This window comes from Bombina bombina, chromosome 11 (assembly GCF_027579735.1).
Source record: "Bombina bombina isolate aBomBom1 chromosome 11, aBomBom1.pri, whole genome shotgun sequence".
NCBI lineage: Eukaryota > Metazoa > Chordata > Amphibia > Anura > Bombinatoridae > Bombina > Bombina bombina.
Window position 1 is genome coordinate 180,342,685 of NC_069509.1, and position 15,046 is coordinate 180,357,730.

At 39.8% G+C, this 15,046-nt stretch overlaps 1 protein-coding gene across 1 annotated transcript in view; it reads right to left on the reverse strand.

Moving 5' to 3' along the window:
- The window catches only part of CLEC16A (C-type lectin domain containing 16A), a 641,924-nt gene that overhangs the window by 237,791 nt on the left and 389,087 nt on the right, over positions 1-15,046 (reverse strand). The gene's annotated exons all lie outside the window — the stretch shown is intronic.

Sequence of the window (15,046 nt, forward strand, 5' to 3'; positions counted from 1 at the left end):
TAATTGTTCCCAAGAAGGGAACCCTTGTTGACGGGGATAGAGAACTCTTTTCCACGTTCACTTTCCAGCCGTGAGATCTGAGAAAGGCCAGGACAATGTCCGTGTGAGCCTTTGCTAGAGGAAGGGACGACGCTTGAATCAGAATGTCGTCCAGGTAAGGTACTACTGCAATGCCCCTTGGTCTTAGCACCGCTAGAAGGGAGCCTAGTACCTTTGTGAAAATCCTTGGAGCAGTGGCTAATCCGAAAGGAAGCGCCACGAACTGGTAATGTTTGTCCAGGAATGCAAACCTTAGGAACCGATGATGTTCCTTGTGGATAGGAATATGTAGATACGCATCCTTTAAATCCACCGTGGTCATGAATTGACCCTCCTGGATGGAAGGAAGAATAGTTCGAATGGTTTCCATCTTGAAAGATGGAACCTTGAGAAACTTGTTTAAGATCTTGAGATCTAAGATTGGTCTGAACGTTCCCTCTTTTTTGGGAACTATGAACAGATTGGAGTAGAACCCCATCCCTTGTTCTCTTAGTGGAACAGGATGAATCACTCCCATTTTTAACAGGTCTTCTACACAATGTAAGAACGCCTGTCTTTTTATGTGGTCTGAAGACAACTGAGACCTGTGGAACCTCCCCCTTGGGGGAAGTCCCTTGAATTCCAGAAGATAACCCTGGGAGACTATTTCTAGCGCCCAAGGATCCAGAACATCTCTTGCCCAAGCCTGAGCGAAGAGAGAGAGTCTGCCCCCCACCAGATCCGGTCCCGGATCGGGGGCCAATATTTCATGCTGTCTTGGTAGCAGTGGCAGGCTTCTTGGCCTGCTTTCCCTTGTTCCAGCCTTGCATTGGTCTCCAAGCTGGCTTGGCTTGAGAAGTATTACCCTCTTGCTTAGAGGACGTAGCACTTTGGGCTGGTCCGTTTTTACGAAAGGGACGAAAATTGGGTCTATTTTTTGCCTTGAAAGGCCGATCCTGAGGAAGGGCGTGGCCCTTACCCCCAGTGATATCCGAGATAATCTCTTTCAAGTCAGGGCCAAACAGCGTTTTCCCCTTGAAAGGAATGTTTAGTAGCTTGTTCTTGGAAGACGCGTCAGCCGACCAAGATTTCAACCAAAGCGCTCTGCGCGCCACAATAGCAAACCCAGAATTCTTAGCCGCTAACCTAGCCAATTGCAAAGTGGCGTCTAGGGTGAAAGAATTAGCCAATTTGAGAGCATTGATTCTGTCCATAATCTCCTCATAAGGAGGAGAATCACTATCGAGCGCCTTTATCAGTTCATCAAACCAGAAACATGCGGCTGTAGTGACAGGGACAATGCATGAAATTGGTTGTAGAAGGTAACCCTGCTGAACAAACATCTTTTTAAGCAAACCTTCTAATTTTTTATCCATAGGATCTTTGAAAGCACAACTATCCTCTATGGGTATAGTGGTGCGTTTGTTTAAAGTAGAAACCGCTCCCTCGACCTTGGGGACTGTCTGCCATAAGTCCTTTCTGGGGTCGACCATAGGAAACAATTTTTTAAATATGGGGGGAGGGACGAAAGGAATACCGGGCCTTTCCCATTCTTTATAAACAATGTCCGCCACCCGCTTGGGTATAGGAAAAGCTTCAGGGAGCTCCGGCACCTCTAGGAACTTGTCCATTTTACATAGTTTCTCTGGGATGACCAACTTTTCACAATCATCCAGAGTGGATAATACCTCCTTAAGCAGAATGCGGAGATGTTCCAACTTAAATTTAAATGCAATTACATCAGGTTCAGCCTGTTGAGAAATGTTCCCTGAATCAGTAATTTCTCCCTCAGACAAAACCTCCCTGGCCCCCTCAGATTGGGTTAGGGGCCCTTCAGAGATATTAATATCAGCGTCGTCATGCTCTTCAGTAACTGAAACAGAGCAGCCACGCTTACGCTGACAAGGGTTCATTTTGGCTAAAATGTTTTTGACAGAATTATCCATTACAGCCGTTAATTGTTGCATAGTAAGCAGTATTGGCGCGCTAGATGTACTAGGGGCCTCCTGAGTGGGCAAGACTCGTGTAGACGAAGGAGGGAATGATGCAGTACCATGCTTACTCCCCTCACTTGAGGAATCATCTTGGGCATCATTGTCATTATCACATAAATCACATTTATTTAAATGAACAGGAATTCTGGCTTCCCCACATTCAGAACACAGTCTATCTGGTAGTTCAGACATGTTAAACAGGCATAAACTTGATAATAAAGTACAAAAAACGTTTTAAAATAAAACCGTTACTGTCACTTTAAATTTTAAACTGAACACACTTTATTACTGCAATTGCGAAAAAACATGAAGGAATTGTACAAAATTCACCAAATTTTCACCACAGTGTCTTAAAGCCTTAAAAGTATTGCACACCAAATTTGGAAGCTTTAACCCTTAAAATAAAATGATTCCTCAAAGCTAAATATGTTTTAAAACTTAATCGATTTAGCCCAGAAAAAGTCTACAATCTTAATAAGCCCTTGTGAAGCCCTTATTTACCATCGTAATAAACATGGCTTACCGGATCCCATAGGGAAAAATGACAGCTTCCAGCATTACATCGTCTTGTTAGAATGTGTCATACCTCAAGCAGCAAGAGACTGCACACTGTTCCCCCAACTGAAGTTAATTGCTCTCAACAGTCCTGTGTGGAACAGCCATGGATTTTAGTTACGGTGCTAAAATCATTTTCCTCATACAAACAGAAATCTTCATCTCTTTTCTGTTTCTGAGTAAATAGTACATACCAGTACTATTTTAAAATAACAAACTCTTGATTGAATAATAAAAACTACAGTTAAACACTAAAAAACTCTAAGCCATCTCCGTGGAGATGTTGCCTGTACAACGGCAAAGAGAATGACTGGGGTAGGCGGAGCCTAGGAGGGATCATGTGACCAGCTTTGCTGGGCTCTTTGCCATTTCCTGTTGGGGAAGAGAATATCCCACAAGTAAGGATGACGCCGTGGACCGGACACACCTATGTTGGAGAAATTATGTTTTCTTTCATGTAATTAACAAGAGTCCATGAGCTAGTGACGTATGGGATAATGACTACCCAAGATGTGGATCTTTCCACACAAGAGTCACTAGAGAGGGAGGGATAAAATAAAGACAGCCAATTCCTGCTGAAATAATCCACACCCAAAATAAAGTTTAACAAAAAACATAAGCAGAAGATTCAAACTGAAACCGCTGCCTGAAGTACTTTTCTACCAAAAACTGCTTCAGAAGAAGAAAATACATCAAAATGGTAGAATTTAGTAAAAGTATGCAAAGAGGACCAAGTTGCTGCTTTGCAGATCTGGTCAACCGAAGCTTCATTCCTAAACGCCCAGGAAGTAGATACTGACCTAGTAGAATGAGCTGTAATTCTCTGAGGCGGAATTTTACCCGACTCAACATAGGCAAGATGAATTAAAGATTTCAACCAAGATGCCAAAGAAATGGCAGAAGCTTTCTGGCCTTTCCTAGAACCGGAAAAGATAACAAATAGACTAGAAGTCTTACGGAAAGATTTCGTAGCTTCAACATAATATTTCAAAGCTCTAACAACATCCAAAGAATGCAACGATTTCTCCTTAGAATTCTTAGGATTAGGACATAATGAAGGAACCACAATTTCTTCTACTAATGTTGTTGGAATTCACAACTTTAGGTAAAAATTCAAAAGAAGTTCGCAACACTGCCTTATCCTGATGAAAAATCAGAAAAGGAGACTCACAAGAAAGAGCAGATAATTCAGAAACTCTTCTAGCAGAAGAGATGGCCAAAAGGAACAAAACTTTCCAAGAAAGTAATTTAATGTCCAATGAATGCATAGGTTCAAACGGAGGAGCTTGAAGAGCTCCCAGAACCAAATTCAAACTCCAAGGAGGAGAAATTGACTTAATGACAGGTTTTATATGAACCAAAGCTTGTACAAAACAATGAATATCAGGAAGAATAGCAATCTTTCTGTGAAAAAGAACAGAAAGAGCGGAGATTTGTCCTTTCAAAGAACTTGCGGACAAACCCTTATCTAAACCATCCTGAAGAAACTGTAAAATTCTCGGTATTCTAAAAGAATGCCAGGAAAAATGATGAGAAAGACACCAAGAAATATAAGTCTTCCAGACTCTATAATATATCTCTCGAGATACAGATTTACGAGCCTGTAACATAGTATTAATCACGGAGTCAGAGAAAACCTCTTTGACCAAGAATCAAGCGTTCAATCTCCATACCTTTAAATTTAAGGATTTCAGATCCGGATGGAAAAAAGGACCTTGTGACAGAAGGTCTGGTCTTAACGGAAGAGTCCATGGTTGGCAAGATGCCATCCGGACAAGATCCGCATACCAAAACCTGTGAGGCCATGCCGGAGCTATTAGCAGAACAAACGAGCATTCCCTCAGAATCTTGGAGATTACTCTTGGAAGAAGAACTAGAGGCGGAAAGATATAGGCAGGATGATACTTCCAAGGAAGTGATAATGCATCCACTGCCTCCGCCTGAGGATCCCGGGATCTGGACAGATACCTGGGAAGTTTCTTGTTTAGATGAGAGGCCATCAGATCTATCTCTGGGAGCCCCCACATTTGAACAATCTGAAGAAATACCTCTGGGTGAAGAGACCATTCGCCCGGATGCAACGTTTGGCGACTGAGATAATCCGCTTCCCAATTGTCTACACCTGGGATATGAACCGCAGAGATTAGACAGGAGCTGGATTCCGCCCAAACCAAAATTCGAGATACTTCTTTCATAGCCAGAGGACTGTGAGTCCCTCCTTGATGATTGATGTATGCCACAGTTGTGACATTGTCTGTCTGAAAACAAATGAACGATTCTCTCTTCAGAAGAGGCCAAAACTGAAGAGCTCTGAAAACTGCACGGAGTTCCAAGATATTGATCGGTAATCTCACCTCCTGAGATTCCCAAACTCCTTGTGCCGTTAGAGATCCCCACACAGCTCCCCAACCTGTGAGACTTGCATCTGTTGAAATTACAGTCCAGGTCGGAAGAACAAAAGAAGCCCCCTGAATTAAACGAAGGTGATCTGTCCACCACGTTAGAGAGTGCCGAACAATCGGTTTTAAAGATATTAATTGATATATCTTCGTGTAATCCCTGCACCATTGGTTCAGCATACAGAGCTGAAGAGGTCGCATGTGAAAACGAGCAAAGGGGATCGCGTCCGATGCAGCAGTCATAAGACCTAGAATTTCCATGCATAAGGCTACCGAAGGGAATGATTGAGACTGAAGGTTTCGACAAGCTGTAATCAATTTTAGACGTCTCTTGTCTGTTAAAGACAGGGTCATGGACACTGAATCTATCTGGAAACCCAGAAAGGTTACCCTTGTTTGAGGAATCAAAGAACTTTTTGGTAAATTGATCCTCCAACCATGATCTTGAAGAAACAACACAAGTCGATTCGTATGAGACTCTGCTAAATGTAAAGACTGAGCAAGTACCAAGATATCGTCCAAATAAGGAAATACCACAATACCCTGTTCTCTGATTACAGACAGAAGGGCACCGAGAATCTTTGTGAAAATTCTTGGAGCTGTAGCAAGGCCAAATGGTAGAGCCACAAACTGGTAATGCTTGTCTAGAAAAGAGAATCTCAGGAACTGATAATGATCTGGATGAATCGGAATATGCAGATATGCATCCTGTAAATCTATTGTGGACATATAATTCCCTTGCTGAACAAAAGGCAATATAGTCCTTACAGTTACCATCTTGAACGTTGGTATCCTTATATAACGATTCAATAATTTTAGATCCAGAACTGGTCTGAAGGAATTCTCCTTCTTTGGTACAATGAAGAGATTTGAATAAAACCCCATCCCCTGTTCCGGAACTGGAACTGGCATAATTACTCCAGCCAACTCTAGATCTGAAACACAATTCAGAAATGCTTGAGCTTTCACTGGATTTACTGGGACATGGGAAAGAAAAAATCTCTTTGCAGGAGGTCTCATCTTGAAACCAATTCTGTACCCTTCTGAAACAATGTTCTGAATCCAAAGATTGTGAACAGAATTGATCCAAATTTCTTTGAAAAAACGTAACCTGCCCCCTACCAGCTGAACTGGAATGAGGGCCGTACCTTCATGTGAACTTAGAAGCAGGCTTTGCCTTTCTAGCAGGCTTGGATTTATTCCAGACTGGAGATGGTTTCCAAACTGAAACTGCTCCTGAGGACGAAGGATCAGGCTTTTGTTCTTTGTTGAAACGAAAGGAACGAAAACGATTGTTAGCCCTGTTTTTACCTTTAGACTTTTTATCCTGTGGTAAAAAAGTTCCTTTCCCACCAGTAACAGTTGAAATAATAGAATCCAACTGAGAACCAAATAATTTGTTTCCCTGGAAAGAAATGGAAAGTAGAGTTGATTTAGAAGCCATATCAGCATTCCAGGTCTTAAGCCATAAAGCTCTTCTGGCTAAGATAGCCAGAGACATAAACCTAACATCAACTCTAATAATATCAAAAATGGCATCACAGATGAAATTATTAGCATGCTGGAGAAGAATAATAATATCATGAGAATCACGATTTGTTACTTGTTGCGCTAGAGTTTCCAACCAAAAAGTTGAAGCTGCAGCAACATCAGCCAATGATATAGCAGGTCTAAGAAGATTACCTGAACATAGATAAGCTTTTCTTAGAAAAGATTCAATTTTCCTATCTAAAGGATCCTTAAACGAGGTACCATCTGACGTAGGAATGGTAGTACGTTTAGCAAGGGTAGAAATAGCCCCATCAACTTTAGGGATTTTGTCCCAAAATTCTAACCTGTCAGGCGGAACAGGATATAATTGCTTAAAACGTTTAGAAGGAGTAAATGAATTACCCAATTTATCCCATTCCTTGGAAATTACTGCAGAAATAGCATTAGGAACAGGAAAGACTTCTGGAATAACCGCAGGAGCTTTAAAAACCTTATCCAAACGTATAGAATTAGTATCAAGAGGACTAGAATCCTCTATTTCTAAAGCAATTAGTACTTCTTTAAGTAAAGAGCGAATAAATTCCATCTTAAATAAATATGAAGATTTATCAGCATCAATCTCTGTGATAGAATCCTCTGAACCAGAAGAGTCCAAAGAATCAGAATGATGGTGTTCATTTAAAAATTCATCTGTAGAGAGAGAAGATTTAAAAGACTTTTTACGTTTACTAGAAGGAGAAATAACAGACAAAACCTTCTTTATGGATTCAGAAACAAAATCTCTTATGTTATCAGGAACATTCTGCACCTTAGATGTTGAGGGAACTGCAACAGGCAATGGTACATCACTAAAGGAAATATTATCTGCTTTAACAAGTTTGTCATGACAATTATTACAAACAACAGCTGGAGGAATAGCTACCAAAAGTTTACAGCAGATACACTTAGCTTTGGTAGATCCAGCAGGCAGTGGTTTTCCTGTAGTATCTTCTGGCTCAGATGCAACGTGAGACATCTTGCAATATGTAAGAGAAAAAACAACATATAAAGCAAAATAGATCAAATTCCTTATAAGACAGTTTCAGGAATGGGAAAAAATGCCAAACATCAAGCTTCTAGCAACCAGAAGCAAATGAAAAATGAGACTGAAATAATGTGGAGACAAAAGCGACGCCCATATTTTTTAGCGCCAAATAAGACGCCCACATTATTTGGCGCCTAAATGCTTTTGGCGCCAAAAATGACGCCACATCCGGAACGCCGACATTTTTGGCGCAAAATAACGTCAAAAAATGACGCAACTTCCGGCGACACGTATGACGCCGGAAACGGAAAATAATTTTTGCGCCAAAAAAGTCCGCGCCAAGAATGACGCAATAAAATGAAGCATTTTCAGCCCCCGCGAGCCTAACAGCCCACAGGGAAAAAAGTCAAATTTTTGAAGTAAGAAAAAATATGATAATTCAATGCATAATCCCAAATATGAAACTGACTGTCTGGAAATAAGGAAAGTTGAACATTCTGAGTCAAGGCAAATAAATGTTTGAATACATATATTTAGAACTTTATAAATAAAGTGCCCAACCATAGCTTAGAGTGTCACAGAAAATAAGACTTACTTACCCCAGGACACTCATCTACATGTTTGTAGAAAGCCAAACCAGTACTGAAACGAGAATCAGTAGAGGAAATGGTAAATATAAGAGTATATCGTCGATCTGAAAAGGGAGGTAAGAGATGAATCTCTACGACCGATAACAGAGAACCTTATGAAATAGACCCCGTAGAAGGAGATCACTGCATTCAATAGGCAATACTCTCTTCACATCCCTCTGACATTCACTGCACGCTGAGAGGAAAACCGGGCTCCAACTTGCTGCGGAGCGCATATCAACGTAGAATCTAGCACAAACTTACTTCACCACCTCCCTTGGAGGCAAAGTTTGTAAAAACTGATTTGTGGGTGTGGTGAGGGGTGTATTTATAGGCATTTTAAGGTTTGGGAAACTTTGCCCCTCCTGGTAGGAATGTATATCCCATACGTCACTAGCTCATGGACTCTTGTTAATTACATGAAAGAAATATATTTAATATATCAGATGTGTTTGTTTCTTGAATCTGAAAGATAACATTTTATTTTTTAATATTACTGTGGCACACGCAAACACACACACAATGCATTTCAACTTAGTTTCAAAATAAATTTAAATAGTTTTTACTCTTTTTTTCTTGAAACCCAGGAGGGAGCAGAAAGTTCAGATATCCTTTTGGCCTAGAATATGGCCAAGAGAAAAAACTTTCCAAGACAACAGTTGAATATCCAGACAATGCATAGGTTCAAATTGCTGAGCCTGAAGAACTCCTAAAACCAGGTTAAAGTTCCTTGGAAGAAAAGCTGGTATGATAACCAGTTTTATCCTGATCAAAGGCTTGAATCTTAGGGGGTCTAGAATTTTTTTTCTAAAAAAAACCAATAAGGCTGAGATTTGGCCTTTGAGGGAACTGGCTGATAAACTCTTTTCCAGACCATCGTGCAAATATGGAATTCTAAAAGAGTTCCAATGATAATGCTTAGGAAAGGAACATTTTCCAGACATTGGGATAAATGTGACTGGTAATGGGCTTTCTGGCCTGAATCAAGGTGTCTATCACTTGATCCGAGAAACCTCTCTCAGACAAGATTAGACTTCAATCCCCATACAGTCAAATTGAGAGATTTGAGGTCTGGATGAAAAAGGGACTTTGAGAGAGAAGATCCTTCCTGAGAACATCTGTATTAGATCTGCATATCAAGTCCTGAGAGGCCATGTCTGAGCAATCAGAATCACAAAGGCTTTTCCTGTTTTATCCTGGCTATTATTAACCTGGATAGAAACACAAAAGGAGGAAAGATGTAAACCAGAATGAACAACTAGAAAACCACTACAGCATCTATTTGAGTCGCTTGAGGATCTAGAGATCTTGCACAATACTGGGGAAGCTTGTGATACAAGCAAGTAGCCATGGGTCTATGTCTAGTGAGCCCCAACAACTCAAATCTGGTCGAATACCTCCTGATTCAGGGACCATTATCTATATATGGGATGTGGATCGCTGAAATTATGCAATGACATTCTGCCCAAGTCAGAAAACGGGCTACCTTTTTCATCACTAAGATGCTTTGGTTACCGCCTTGGTTATTAATGTAAGCCACAGCAATGACATTGTCTGACTGAAAGCTCAGAAAGATGTTGATTTGTAACCTTGCCTCACAAGGAGACCAAACTCCATGTGCTGTCCATGAACCCCAAAGTGCAACCCAACACAACAAGCTGTCATCTGTGATAATCACCACAAAAGTTGGATAAAGAAAGGAGACCCCCTAAACCAGAGATTGGTGAGCCTGCCACCAAGTTAGGGATTGTCTTGTCTTGAGATCTAAAGATATCTTCTAAAACAGATAATTGTAATCGCCATTCCAATGTTGCAACAGTCTCATATCATATCAGCAGACTATAAGGCTCTTCTAGCCAGAATAGTCATAGTAGCACATTTCCCATTAATACAAGTTATTTTAACCACAACATCATAAATTAAACTGTTTACAGAATTGAGCAACCTTGAGCAATCCTGTATTTCTTCAAGGGATTCTTCTTGGGAAAGAGGGTCAGAAATGTTGTCACACAAGACTGCAGTAACTGCAGACATGCATGCTACAATTACAGCTGGACAAAACATAACCAGCTGAAAAGATTTTCTGCGAAGGCTTTGAAGCTTTCTGTCCATTGGATTATTGAAAGAGGTACTGTCCTCTAAATGAATGGTAGTCCACCTAGCCAAACAGGAGACAGCAGCATTCACTTTTGGAATAGTCTTCCATGCCTCAAGTTTTACAGAGGGTAAAGGAAACATGTTCTTGAATTTGGCAAAGGGAACAAAAGTACCTGTCCCATTTCTTAGTGATTAGGTCACAAACCCGAATCAGGAACAGGGAAGGTAAATCATTTTTTAGGGAACTACCTTAAAGAACATAGCAATCTTTATAAAATATTATATGTTTGTTGAGGCTTTTAAAACTTCCCTTAAGAGAGTATGTATCTGCTCCAACCTAAAATGAAAGGACACCTGCTATTCATCAGCAGGGGGTCCTGAGTTTCTGAATAATTGAATTCAGTAGAGGAGGATTCTGATTCCATTGTGGTCCTGGATTGCACAGGGTACCTAGATTGGCCACTCATTAGGGATGTCCCTAAGCCTGTGGCCCATGAAGGATCTGTTGGAGTCATGTCATACATCAGTTCTGAAATTGCAGACTGAATATATTGTTTTAGGTTAGGTGACAGGTCAATAGAGCTGTCTTAAAGATGACCCTGGTGGGAAGTAAATCCTTGAGCACTCTGCTGCAAATGCAACTCTGTCTAGCATTAGACATAAGTGGCATACCTGAGTGGGGGACACAAAGCAACAAATGCTTAAAAAGCAAACAGAACATAAAAAGGAAGACAGAATAAAATGTGTACTGTCTCTTTCAGAAGGAAAATGTCTTTTAAAATGTAAAAAATTACAGATTCATACAAGAATGGGTTAAAATGCATAAAGGGTGCTTGTCGCTCCAAATGTCCACAGGAATATTAGATGCGTGTCAGCACAAAATTTCTCACCACCAAGTGGTGAAATAACCAGCTGTTAGGAATAGCCCAAGCAGGAAAAAAGTAAAAATTAGCTTTTATTCCGTAATGCAAGTAATAACGATTTGAACATCGTGCAAAGTTATATCACAGCCAGTGAAAACCGCCAGCAACTATACATATCTGTATAGTTACCGTCATTACCGAATAAAAGCAAATTTGTACTTTTTACCTAATGGCTCATTTCTGACAGTTGGTTATTTCACCACTTGGAGGTGAGGCTCTTTAAGAGCCTGTGTGGCCAAAAATCCTAGCACCGGTCCTGCCTGGGAGCTTCATGACAAGTGTACCTGGACACTATACAAGCAGCACTGATACATATCGGACATAGTGAGTGTTGTTGTGACTTATAGCACAATTATAGTGTAGACTAGTAATCACTACTCTAAACACTTTAGCGTCTTTCAGCACAGAACTAAGCAGCAGTATTGACCTTGACACACATCATATACGTGATACAATTAACCATACTGCCTGCACAAGTGAAAGATTCCATTATTGCACAATACCAACAGTCCTGACTCTTTATACATTTTACTTACAAAAGCTTGCAGGACTTTATATCAGAACTGTTTTTCAACAAGTGTTAGATGCGTGTCAGCATAGATGGCCACCTGTCTGTGAGGTGGAGAGTGTGCTATTGTGGCACCAAATGTTAACCCCTGAGCTCTACAGAGCAGAATATACATGAAAGTAACAAAATTGCTTCCCACCGGTCTAAAAATATTCCTGATTGCCTGACAGCCTGCTGAATATAAAGACCGGGCTCCGGTTTGTGCTAAAGACAACAGTGGTAAATTGTGATTTTTTTTTAAAAGTGTCCAAAACTTACTGTAGTGTTAATGGTGTATATGAGTATGTCCTCAGGCTATGTGAAACACGAGTACATGATCATGCTAACAGCCAGCGGGCCCATGAACTTGTATGGTACCTATCTGTCAGCACCTTTGTCTACCTCTACAGCAGGGATGGGGAACATGGCACTCCTGATGTTTCAGAACTACATTACCCATGATGCTTAGACACTCTGAAGTCCAATTGAGCATGTAGTTCTGAAACACCTGGAGGGCCTAGGTTCCCCATCCCTGTTCTACAGTGTTAAGGATCTGAAAGGAGCAGCACACTGTAGACCAGGGTATTGGTGGACATGCCCATATTTTACATGGGAGGCTGGTGGCATCTCCGCACTAGAAGAATTTCACTTCCTGGCTGAACTCCTGTTTACTTCTCAATCCGATTTGTAGGTTTAATTAGCCCCACATGTGATAGCTCGGGGACTCACAAGGCTTTCCAACTACGGAATAAACACATTTCATGCAGGAAACTGACAAATGATACAGTAGCTACTGAGAAACACACTTTATTTTACAGTTTGGTGAAACAAAATTCCTCATACAAATCATATTTATTCACACGGTCTAGTTTAATACATTCAACAACTTTCTTCAAACACGTGAATTCTATTTCCCATTTAAGGGCCAGTGGGAGTAAAGACATTTACAGTTACATCATCATTATTAACTAAATAAGAGTACAAGAGTACAATATAACATGCGTTAAATGAAGAGTTTACATGTAAAAAATAATATATTCTAAGAGCAGATAAATAAGGAGTTCTGTGAGACTGTAAAAACGTTTGTGCAAATAAGGAAGATCCCTGGTAAGATTTACTGTCATCATCTTATTAAAGATTGTATTAAAACTTATATTATCCATCTCTAACATTTGTTTACATCTATTGTTATACTTGCTATAAATATAGATACTGACTCCTAGACGCCGTTAGGACATTGCGTCACATTTTAAAAGTGCTGGGTTTGAACGCCTCTAGGACGGCATGGAACGTCCTAACTTTTACTGCATTCTGACCCCCTCCTTTAGAAACTCTGGTGGATCCAACTGGGGGGCGTGCCTAGTTCCCCAGGAGCCTATCAGCGCTGTTTGGAGTCACGTGATGGCAGTGATGATCACGTGACTTCCTCTTTCCTTTTTTGCTTAAGGTCTGAACTTCAACGGTTACCTCCGTCCTGAACGGGTTAATCTATCCTTATCCTGAAGAGCAATAAACTTAATTTTTAAGCCGTCATTTAAAATATCTAATTATATAGAAAATATATATATATATATATATATATATATATATATATATATATATATATATATATATAAGGTAGCCCTCAGTTTTCGCCAGGGTTAGGTTCCAGAAGGAATGGTTGTAAATCGAAACTGTTGTAAATTGAAACCCAGTTTATAATGTAAGTCAATGGGAAGTGAGGGAGATAGGTTCCAGGCCCCTCTCAAACATTGTCATAAGTAACACCTAATACATTATTTTTAAAGCTTTGAAATGAAGACTTTAAATGCTAAACAGCATTATAAACCTAATAAAATAATCACACAACACAGAATATATAATTAAACTAAGTTAAATGAACAAAAACATTTGCTAAACAGCATTATAAACCTAATAAAATAATCACACAACACAAACTTTACTTGCATTTTTCTGCAAACATTTCTTAAATCTGGACTGATTTATAGACAGGAAGATCTTGTTCCTTTGAAATCTGCTCGGTAGCTCAGGTCTGGTTAAACTGATTAATTTCAGCTTGCTTGGCTTTGCTGCAACACAAGCGGTCAACTCCACCTACTGGCTATTTTAATAAATGCACTGTTTCTCAATGCTTTTCAATAGCAGTCACATGACTGGAAAAAAAGGTTGTTATTCTGAAACGGTGTAAAATGAACCGTTGTAAAACGAGGGCCACCTATATATATATACATATACACATACATTTTATAAGCTTTAGTATATAATTCGAGGATATTTTTTTCTGTTATATTTGTGTTTAGCAACAAAAAATGACCTTGTAATGCTATACGTAGTGTCTTTTTGTCACACAGTAAAAAAAACTATCACTGTAGTCATCAACCTAGTGAACAAAATGTTCTAAAATTATGAAGACAGAAGTGAAACACAATGATGTATAAAAGATAATCTCCTATTTTGGGAACAAATTTTAAAGTCACATTTGCTGGCACAAACTGATGTTGAAATCTCAATGTTCACTAATCACCTGACTTCCATGCAAGTTATGGAATAAAAATAAAAGGCATCATGGCTTCCGGGCTCATATTAGATTTTAAGTAGAAATGTATTTTTAATAACATTCAACACATTGTTCACCAGATGGTAAAAAGTGAGTAAACAAGGCAGTGCATGAGATAGGGATTTTTAAGTTATTGTTAAAGCGACGTAAAAAACCCGAACATTTCCTTTCATAGTTAGAGCATTCCATTTTAAACAAATTTCTAATTTACTTCTACTCTCAAATTCACTTCATTCTCTTGGTATCCTGTATTGTAGGAGCAGCAATGCACTACTGGGAGCTAGCTGAGCACATTAGATGAGCCAATGAGAAGAAACATATGTTCAGCCACCAATCAGCAGCTAGCTCGCAGAAATGCATTACTGATCCTGAGCTGACTTAGGTATGTTTTTCAACAAATGATATCAGGATAAGAATGCAAATTAGATAGTAGATAGGGGTCCAAATGTCCACCAAAACCTATCTTGGTATATTCCAGGGCCACACATCACCAGTCTTTAGATGGGCATAGCATCAAGTTATCTCATCACAAATGCAGCAGAGCTCTTGAAGATGTAATAAAGTCAGCTGAGATTTAAGGAGTGCGGCTGCATTTGTGAATCGTTAGGGGTTTTGGTTCTTGGTGCTGACTCTGACGCGTGCTACCGATACATTACATAGGTGCTGGAATATCTATATAAGCCAAGTTACATATAGTAATGGATCTGCTATCAGCACAGTGATTATATCAATTGGAACAGGTAGCCAATCATGGCCCAGTCAACTTACAAAAATGTGTGGGAGGACCTTGGAAGGGACATGTTTGCCATAGC